This window comes from Cinclus cinclus, chromosome 8 (assembly GCF_963662255.1).
Source record: "Cinclus cinclus chromosome 8, bCinCin1.1, whole genome shotgun sequence".
Lineage (NCBI taxonomy): Eukaryota > Metazoa > Chordata > Aves > Passeriformes > Cinclidae > Cinclus > Cinclus cinclus.
The window spans coordinates 11,961,647-11,972,448 of NC_085053.1; positions in this window are offsets into that span (position 1 = coordinate 11,961,647).

Below are 10,802 nucleotides of genomic sequence, written 5' to 3' on the forward strand. Positions count from 1 at the left end.
CTGTCAGGGAAACTGCAGGCTACACTCAGTAGTTCCTGGAACTATTAATGGCTTGTGAAAATGTAGTCATCTGAGTGATCTTGCTAACTTTTTCCAGGTGCTGGTGAAGAAATGTTTGCAAAGGCATAAGAAAGGTGTTCAGCATAATGAATGAGAGATTGGCTGCAATTCAAAGTGTAAGAAATGGACTTCTGGAGAGGCATATTGGAAAGGAAATGAGAACATTCAGCATGTGATTTTGAGAGGACTGGAAAAAGTCCCAAAAGCAATTATGGTGATGGGAAATGTGAGACCTGTCAGTGTAGAAGAGAGCCTTTAAAGAAAATAAAAGCAGTTTTGAAGTTACCCTCTGACGAACTGGGAAGAGAAAATAAATAGGCAAAGGAAAATTTGGTGTGCTAAAACTAGTGCATAAAGGTGCAGGTGATTTAATAATCAAGAAGAAAGATAGTCAAAATGAACTACTGAAAATAAGATGTAAAACTAATTACCAGAAAGAAGAATTTCAAGAAGAGTGTCAGAACAAGTTACCTTATTTAGCAGATTGTCTTCATCATCCTAGGTTATTGTTGTTTGCCTGGACAAAAGTGCCCAACAGTTGCACAGAACCAGAGGATGCTGGACCCATAATCATCAAGAAGGAAGTATACCCATGTGATAGTGAAGGAGGAAATATTTTAAGTTCCTTTGAGTCTGAGAACAATTTTGTCTATCTGGAGGTCTGTATACTTGTGAGAGCATTGTGAAGATACTTTTCAAACAGTAGCATGTAAATTGTTTCAGTGCTTTGCACAGCTCTGCTTCTTCAGTTTTGACCTTATCAAAATTAACTTGGGGCATTTGCCATTGCAGTACTGCAAAATTTCTTGGCAGAGAGGGAGCTTCCTAAGGGTGCATTTCTCTTTGTGGCTATCTTCTCATAAGGTACAGAGTTTTTACATGTTTGTCCTCATTAGATATTTATACTGTGACTTCCTATTCTCCACTGCATCAGTGGAGACCACTGCCATACTTGGAAGGTATTTGCACAACTTCAGAGTAACCAAAAGGAGAAGAACAAAAGGAAATTATTGCACATAAAATTGTATATGTTGTAAACATGTTAAAAGGCAGGCTCTTATTTTTGTCATTGTATAACATAGCCTATTGTTCATGGGAAGTCCAGCTGGCAGTGACTGGTACCACAGCTAGTTGCAGCTGAAGAGTCTAAGGTGAGCAAAGTTTTGCCTCATAGCATAGCCCAACCGAGTTTGAAATGGGAGATAATAGTAACCACAGAGTCATTAAGGTTGTAAAATATCTCCAAGATTAAATCTAACCTTTGAATATTCTTAAGCTTTTGAAACCTCCAGAGCATATACTTTTATGTGTTTATTGTAATCTTTTTATGGTAAAAAATATAAAGTTATCTGATACTAAACAGGCCCCATTTCAGTATTTTTTCCCTGTTGTAACTCCATACTACAAGTGTTACATCACACAAAATCCCTCACAGTTAGGAATCACCGTTGAATCTAAATTCTGCACAAGGTTTTTCTCTCCATAGTCTAATTGTTGTTCTTTGCTTGATGAGCTCTCTGGGTGGATTTTTAATAGTTAACTGTAAGATTTCCTTGTAAGAGCCCAGAGGAGCCTGTGCTGTGTAGGGGCTCAGAGCAGGCACTGCTGGCTGCTTGGGTTCAGGCACCTGGGCTCTTCACAGGTGCTGGGCTGTTATCTGAGAGTCCCTCCTTATCCAAACTTCATTGAGCTTGGATTTGTTGTATTTTATAAGATGGCCTGCCACAGAACAGTTCTTTATCAGGCCTATTTCTAAAAAACAAATTCTTTCATCGTGTAATTGAACTCCAGAGGTGTGCTATTCCAGGGACTAAAATTGCAGTCTTGGCTCAAGGGATGTCATTTCCCTTGTGCTGTCTGGAATTCAGGTTCACTTAGTATAGCAAAACTTGGGAACTTCTGTCAAGGGAAATTGATGTGTTGGTCTGGGTCTTGCTTGGTTTTCTTCCTGGTGTAAGTGGTTGTGGATGTAGGAAATGGGACAAAATGAGTGTTACTTCTCATGTAAAAAACATTTAGAAGCTGGATATAGCCTAAAGCTGTTTTTTTTCTGTAGTTCTGTTATTATGTCTACTTTTTTTAGTCTGTAATCTCAAAGAATTTCCTCATAATCATGAGGGTATTACATCAATTCCTTCTCCTCCCTTGCAGCTTATTCAGAAGATAATAGATGTACTGAATTGAACACGTGTGTTTATACTGTACCTAGGCCAACACTCTTGATGTAGATCTCAAAAACATGAAAGACAACTGCCACTGATTAATTTATTGGTCCTTTCTACCCACTTCTCTGGAGAACCTCAACTCTATTAACTTGGATTACCTAAGTTAAGCACCTGAATTTTCAAAGTAATGAACATTCCATACTACTTTAATTAGGCAAATTATAGTGTTCAGTAACTTTAGTTATGGCTAAATGAGACAAAGTGCAGGTAAAAAGAGTCTTCTTTATAGTCCAACCCCTCACTGGTTGCCACAATCAATTTATCTCTTCTAATATAGAAATAGGTGGTTTCCTGGGGGGGGGGGGGGGCGCGGAAATTATGTGGGAACATACAAACATACAAACCTCAATTATCTTCTTTCCCATTTAATAGTATGTGGATTTGCAACCTCAGTAGCAATTTTAAATAAAATATCTCATTTCAGAAGTTCCTCCACAGCGTGTCATACTGACAGAGACCACAGGGATGCAGCTCCAGCAGACCTGCTGGGCTGTTGACTTTCAGTGTAGGTACATTTAGGACTATCCTGGGCACATACAAGCAAAAGCTGAGACAGATTTGTTTACTCTGAAGGATTGATGGGATGTGTGTGTGTGTTCTGGTCATACACCGTACTTGGATTATACCTTCATTTCAAAATAACTGAACTTTTTGGTTAAAAAAAAAAAAAAATTAAATCAGTAAAAATTCACAGAGTTGTGAGTGTTTTAAGCACCATCTTAAAATAAGGAATGTGGACAACTATATGTTTTTGGATATAAGATATTAAAACTTATTTTGTAAAAGTAGCATTTATACCATAGCATCTACTGGGGACTTTGCTATGACCAGTCTGTTTTTCATGAAGTTTGCTAAAATACTGGTGATAGAGTTTTAAACTCTAATGTGGTTGAATGAGCAAAAATTGTAAAACACATTTTCTGCTGTATTTGTAAAACATGAATGTAGACAGGCATTAATATGTGTAGGAAATGATCATGATTCAAAGCCTAACAGATTGAAAAAAAATTTAAAATATCAAAAGGGATGTTGAGTACTTTCAGATTTTATCTAGGACATGACTCTGTAGTGATTTTTGAGGATGTTGGTAGTATGGAAAATTTACAAAATTGAGTGAAATTAAATAATGCAGAAAATTTCAAAATAATCTAAGTTGCCAGAGGATATCTCAAAGCCAAAAAGCCTTTTTGCAAAATATACAGTAATTCCCATCAATATGCTTTATCTCATGAACTGTAGAGATAATGAGTTTTTTTGTTTGGGTTTGTTTGTTTGTTTGTTTTTGTTTTTGTTTTTGTTGGAAGCATGGAGGTTTCATGAAAGTCTGAAAATCAGATCAATGCCTTAATGCAGGAGTGCAGATTTCATGCTGTTGCAGCCTGGACTTTGAAAAAAATTGCTTGAGATGTCAGGGAAAAAAGCAAATTAAGAGATTCTAGAGAAATTCTTATTTTACATCTTTATTTAGAGAATTCATATTTTATAAGAGAAAAGAATCTGAGGTAATTTGAAAGTCTTCTAAGATCTTTGGCATAACCTGGATGGGCAGTACTTCCTAAACATCTCTTTTCCAGGTTTCTTACAAGCCTGATTCAGTCTCTTTTTATCAAAGAGAGAAAATGGGCTGGAAAAGAGATATGCCTTGGAAGGGACCCTGAGACGGATTTTGTTTAATCAAATGATGTCAATACAGATTTGACTATGTAATTTTTTTTTTTGTTTCTACATATAGCTATTGATGTGGGAGTTTCTAAGAGAGTGTTTTGATCAATAGTCATCTTCACTAGAACAAGTTTGGAAGTACAAAGCTCTTCCATTTCATTAAGAGTATTTGATCCATGACTAATTGCTTTTATCCTGTGAAGCTGTGTTTCTGTAAATGTATCTTTATGTTTTTAATGAGTGTTTTTAGAGTCTGTAACTAACCCTATAGCTGTACGAACAAATTCTCCAAGAACTGGAAGATGAGTTTAGTTCAGTGGTTCAATTTTCCTTTTATTGTGTGTATTTTCAAGGCTTTTAATTATTCCTGTAGGATCTCAGGAACATGAGGTATCCCACAGTGAAAATGAGAAGCCGGGTTCTTAACTCAAGAAAGTTCACACCAGGTTCTAGTTTGGCATGTAGCAGTGGTCAGTTTGGACAGACTTCACAGCTGGATGAAAGCTTAATTTCAGTGGCACATTTACAAACAGGATGTAGGGACTGTAATGAGATGAGCTGCATTAAAGCAAATCTTTTAGCATTTAGCATTAGTAGCTGCGATTTTGAAAAACAGGAAACCATTTCAGGGTGGAGATTCCAGAAGCACCTAATGTTCCTTAACATAATTGTGTGAATGCCTGTGTTTCTGCAACCATAGGTTTCTGTAACATAGTTGGGGTTTATTATTTCAAGTGGAAGGCTCTCCCTCCCTTTGCTCCCTAAAACCCTGCATGTAAAAAAGTTTAGAGGGAAGCTTCCACTGACCTATTGCATTGTATTGTTTCTTCCTAGCAAAGGCTGCTTTTCTCGGCAGTCGTTCATAATTTTGAAGTCCTTCCAGAGGAAGACAAGGCTCTTTGAATTGGTCTGAAAGAATCAAAACTCACTGGCTAGTGCTAATCCTTGCCAATAATTTTCTGAAGTTATTGCAAGTGAAGAACTTACAATTGCCACCTGTTTGGTGGCACAATTTACAGGGCCCTTATTAAGAAAGATTCATGGATGTGTGTATGGGCAAATCATTCTGGTCACACATTTCTCTGTAGAGAAGCAAATAAGAAATTTTAGTGCCTCCCAACTGCCTTAATTTTTTCCCCCAAATTAATACTATCTCTATTATTATTATTATTATTATTATTATTATTATTATTATTATTATTATCTCTGATGCTTTTCTACATGATAATGCTGATAGACATTTGTAAAAATATTACTAGAATATAAACGAAAATATAAACGAAAATATAAACGAATAATAATATGATAAGAAATAGAATGTTTTACGCAAGGAAAAAAGTCAGCCAGGATATTTAAAGCAAGTGGGTACCTGCATGAGGGAGTTGAATTTTGTGTTCTTTTGGACAGGACACAAACACTTAGTCAAAATCAAAAGAAGAGATGGGTGAATATTTATTGGTTTTCAATTAAAAATGTTTTTCAACCATTTTTTAAAAGGGAACTGAAATTAAAAATTACTTCCCTAAATGCTTGTATATGGATTTTATGTGCCCTGTAGGGAATACAGTACTTTTGAAGATTGATGTAACTCAGGATATAGATACATTGGTTCAACATTTGAGTTGCCTAGAAGGATTCCAATAGGACTTGGAATACTGAAGCATTTTCTCTCCTTTTTCTGCTACAGATAAGTCTTAAACTTTCCTGTGTAGCTCATTTGCAGTGTTTTCTATCGCCTTTGGTCTTATTAGACAAGTCAAATGACAGTTTCCATAAGAAAGAGTAGTCCTTGGCCTCCACTTGCATGCATGCAAGCAACTTGGTGATATTGGCATTCACCTGCAAATTGAGAAAAGTATTTTTAAATTAACTGAGATTTAAATATACCTGAGATGATTTAAGATATAAATTCCCTGTTGTGTGGAAAATAGGACTAATAAATTAATTGTTAAAATGAGTCTTAATCCTGACAAAATAGATGCAGATATAGAATTTTTGTGGTACCAGGAAACAAATCTGTGTTTATGTACCTTTAATAAAGGTAGTGTACAGAAGACATTTTCAGGAGTAATCTGCAGTATATTCATAAATCACCAAATAAACCTTACATTCCTTTTTGAAAAAATGTCTTTTTATCTGCCTTTCTTTAACTTATTTAAATTAAAAGTCAAATGTAAAAGTCACAGACTAAACACAGGCAGTTTGAATGTTGTAAATAGCACAGCATAGATGAAATGAGGAACATTACATTTTCAATCTGAATATTAGCATGAACTGTGATTTAGTAAGTTGGAATTCCTCTCATTTCCAGGCAATGATTTATATTTCCTTGATTTAAGTGCAATTTCTGAAACTGATACGGTCTGATTATATGATAATTTGTGGGTGGGAAACTTTCGGGAAGTTTCTTCCTGTCATCAGAGATAAAAGATTCAAATTAGACAAATTTATATGCACCAGTGTTTACCAGTGTTTGTATGCATTGTTCATTCTGAATGGGTTTTGACTTTTAAATCGATGTTTTGGTTTTTCACTGTTGAAGGAATAATAATTGCAGTAAAGTAAGAGAAGCTAAAGAAGGAAATGATACCTCAAATAAGGAGACATAATCTCAGCAAATAAGGAAATTATTTAAAGAACTGCATGATGATCTTTGCTAGTTATGAGCAGTCTTAATCTTCTGCTCAGGCCACTGCTGTTGACTATTGCTGTAAGTTAAACATTGGACCTAAGTAAGGCAAATGTGGGAAATGATCTGTTCCTCAGGCAGATTTTGCCCGAGCACACTCTAATCTTGCACTTCTGAGAATGATGGGTGTCTCTGTCCAGGTGGCCAACTTTGGCAGGATAATAAATTGAAGTTCTTTCTTCTATGTCTCAGAGGAAGCGTGGAGGGAGGAAAATGTCTTCCTTCCAGAGGATATTTGCCTTTGCCATAGTGATAGAAAAAGCTGATGAATAAATCAGCCAGAAAAAACCAAAACAAAACAAAAAGCCAGAAGGGTCAGAAAACTTATGGCAAAGGAAAAAACAGTGAGAATATTGTATGTGTCAGGACTCTGGTTGCCATTTCATAAACAACCTTCTTCCTATTTTTGTATAATTTACTTGAATATCCTGTTTCTTTCTTTATCCGATGTGTGACTTTGGGATTTTGAAAAGGGCTGAAGCCTTAGTAAGGTTTCATCTATTGTGTATTGGGAGAAGGTGGAGGCTTCTCTACTAAAACTGAGAAATGCTTAAAGAGAGATAATAGATGCTGTTATAATGATAAATGCCAACTTTCTCCCAGGAGGAGAACAGAAAGAAACACCATGGAAAGAGAAGTGATTTTGATTATACCCATTAGAGATTTACTATTTCATATATTTCATTTGAAACATCTTTGCATTTTGAAATCGGTTTTGACATGATTTTCAAGCTGTTTTGCAAAGCCATCTTCCACTCTTCAAGTAAAAATATGTATTCTTGTGATAAAATTTGTAAATGTTTGTGCTGTGGCAAAGACAGCCTTCTGAACTGCATCCATGCTTCGTGCTTGAGCCCTGGGCTGAGTGGCCCAGCATAGCAGGAGCTCTCTAAATTACCATGTTCCTCATGATTACAGTTAGACTAATGTGTACTGCAAAGAAGCAAGCAAAGCAGCTCCTTGGCCTTTCAGTCATTCCAGTTTGCAGTGTTAGTAAATATGATGTTTTCAGGGTTAAAAAGTCATTTACACAGCTGAAGAGGACAATGCAAAGTCTAATAGTGTATCTTGAAGGTTCTCTGTTTGAATCCATTGAGCTTTAGACTAGGCCAGAATGTAAACCTAAGTAAGAAGGTGGCATGATTGATTTAGGGAAATCCTACATTTACAGGTGGGTCTGTGACACTTGTAGTGCAAAGTCAGCAGATGGTGACACAGCCAAATGGAGGTACCAGGACGGAGATGGCCTGGGAGCAGTGCACTGCAGGCAGTAACAGCTGTAGGACAATTCAAAACTTTGGCAGAGGCTCTGTGCAAAGCTGGGATGCTAACAAGAGCTCACTTGATAAAATTCAGTGGCATTCAGATATGACTGGTTATTTTGAAGTTGAAGGAGAAAAATGTTTTGCAGTAAGTAGTGCAAGAGGAGAGTAAAGCAGCAGAGCTGGTTTTAGAATGGCAGAACAGAGCAGGTGATTCCTAGTTCTAACTGAAATAGTGTTAGTTAATACTAATAATTTCTGTCTTTCTATGCTGTTTAGGTTAAGGTTTAAAAGGCTGCAAGCTTTAGAAATATGTCTGTAAAGTTGTATTTCCAAATCTCTTCGATATTTCTCAAATTTCATTTGCTCATAGGATTTTTCTTGTACTGAATTATGGTCTCAAAAATACGGACTCAATGCAGAGACCATTTCTTTCTGAGTCCCTGTGTAAGCAACTGTATCACTTGTACTTCCACCATTCTCAAGATTTTATCTTTCAACCTGCTTTTGGCCTGTGTCAGGGATGGGATTCTGGTTTGAAAAAAATTCTGATTGATCCACTGTGAGTATATTCTGTCCATCTCTGTCTCCTTATAAGAACTACACTGATGAGCACATCCAAACAGGATTTCAGTTCCAAAAGACTGGAAATGGGGGAATAGGAGTGAGATCTCAGGTACTAGCCATCTTCTGGCCTACTTCCCATGATTCTTACCAAGGTTTAGAGGAATCATGAATTAACTAGAAAAACCTTCTTTCTCTTGGAAAAGCACACCTTTCTGTCAAATACTTTGGTGTACAGTTGTGTTTCTTTTAATATATGCTGGAAAAGATAATAAGGAAATTGTTCTAAATGTAAGGGAGAAACAACAGCAGCACTTAATTATGACAAAGTTTCCTTTTGGCAAAAGAAATGAAAAAGTGTAACCTCCAAAGGAAAACATTAATGTGTTTTGTAATATGTGTAAATAATAATAAGAGAATAGGAATATTCTCTGTAGTATCTTTTATCTTTACTATATGTGCTAGCACCATTTATCCTTTCATTTGAACTACTTCATAAGAAAAAAGTTTTCCTGAAATACATGAGATACTGAAGCAAGACCATTTAATAATGTTTTCAGAATTTTCCTCAATACCTACTTCCCGTTTTCAATTTTTTCCAGTTTTTGTTCTTTTATCTATTTGCATTATTTATTGTGTTTTGTGCAACAATGGTGATTCCTGGTTTTTCAATAAATATTTTAATTTTTAGCATAGGAAGAACTTGTGCTATTTAAAAGAAATTGTTTTAATACTCTTTCAAATAGCCTCTCAATATGTGGACCCTAGAAATTTTACAAATAAATTTGTGGCAGAGTCTAACATTCATGCATACCTTGAGTAGTAAGTTTCTCAGAAAAGAACCTGTGAAATTTATCTCTATGTAAAGCACTGTTACATTGGCAGGAATGGCAGATTTCATTTCTCTTTAACAGCAAGATTTTAAAGCTGGCTTGGGCTCCTGGGTAGTTCTTGCATACTCATATGGGAAGCATCAAGCTGCTCTCACTGTTACTGAACACTTCTGTGTGTTGTAAACCCAGAGTGCCAATCCAGGCTGCACTCGCTTCCCCTGCAGGCTCTTGACATTCCATGAGCTCCGGAGAGCCCTCTGAATAATGTAGAGGTCTTGCTTTTGAGACACAGCCAGCAATTACAGCCAAGGTGAAACTGAAGTTCCAATCACATAGAAGTTAGGTTTACACTGTGTTTAACCCTAGGAGACTTTAAGGAGTTACTATGGAATTGTTGCAACTGATGTCACTCTGTTGTCATGAGATTACCAAGAAGTCACAGACAGCTTCTCACTGGGTTTTGTGTCCTATTTCTTCTAATTAGATCCTAGCAGGATTTCCAGTTATTCACAATGGTTTGCTTTACAGCTATGTGCCAGAAAACTAAGTCCCATAGGTAACTGTGTTTGCTAGTCAAAACTTACTATGTAAGAGAACATTTTGTGAAACCATGAGCTACAGCAGGATCCATATGCTGACCTTGGAGGTAGAATGAAAATCTCTTCATGCCACAAAATTTCACTAGTCATGGCACAAGACACCTGAGAGTGCAAGAAAAGCAAAGTCAGCAGCTGGATCTTGGTGCCATAGCAGTCAGTCAGGATAATAAAATATAATAATAAATCACTTATAGGCTGATGGGTTAATATCAAACACTAAATCAGTGATATATAATTCCTGGAGTGTATTTCTTTTTAGTGTGAGATGTTTGTGTTATATTCATTCAAATAATCTAGGAAACTCTGTGTAAGATGATTTGCTTAAAACCTTAATGAATTCACCCTCATGCATCTCTGGAAATTTCCTGTGCCTGGATCCTGATGGTCTTGCAGATCCAAGTCACCATGCTACTGATATCCTGAGTACTGAAAGGTGCTACAGAGGTAAGATTAATCTCGAGCTCATGAGCCTATGAGAACTTAACTGGTTGATCATTGATCCACAAAAGGATTCAACACTGCTTATAAAACATTTCTGTCTTCTTTATCTGTTGGAAACTGTGGTTTGCAGAGAATTGTTCCCTTTCCCTTTAGGATGTCCCAGCTTCCAAGTGAAAGCCCTGGCAGTGGGTGCATGGTCATCTCACTTAGTCAGTAGTGATTTCAGCTGCAAGTGAACCATGTAGGTTTGCCTGGAGCTGAGCTGTTGAACAAGAGCTGCCAATATCCATTCCTCATGGTGTGGAGCTAACTACGGTAAGAAATTAACTCAAACAAGGCAAAATTTATCCAACCAAAGGGATCATTAAACCATCTGTTGCTTATGATTTGGTATTCACTTACAATTATTGGGAAATTTCAGCAGAGATCCTTGGCTAACAAGTATGGGAATGTTGGAAGTCAGGTAT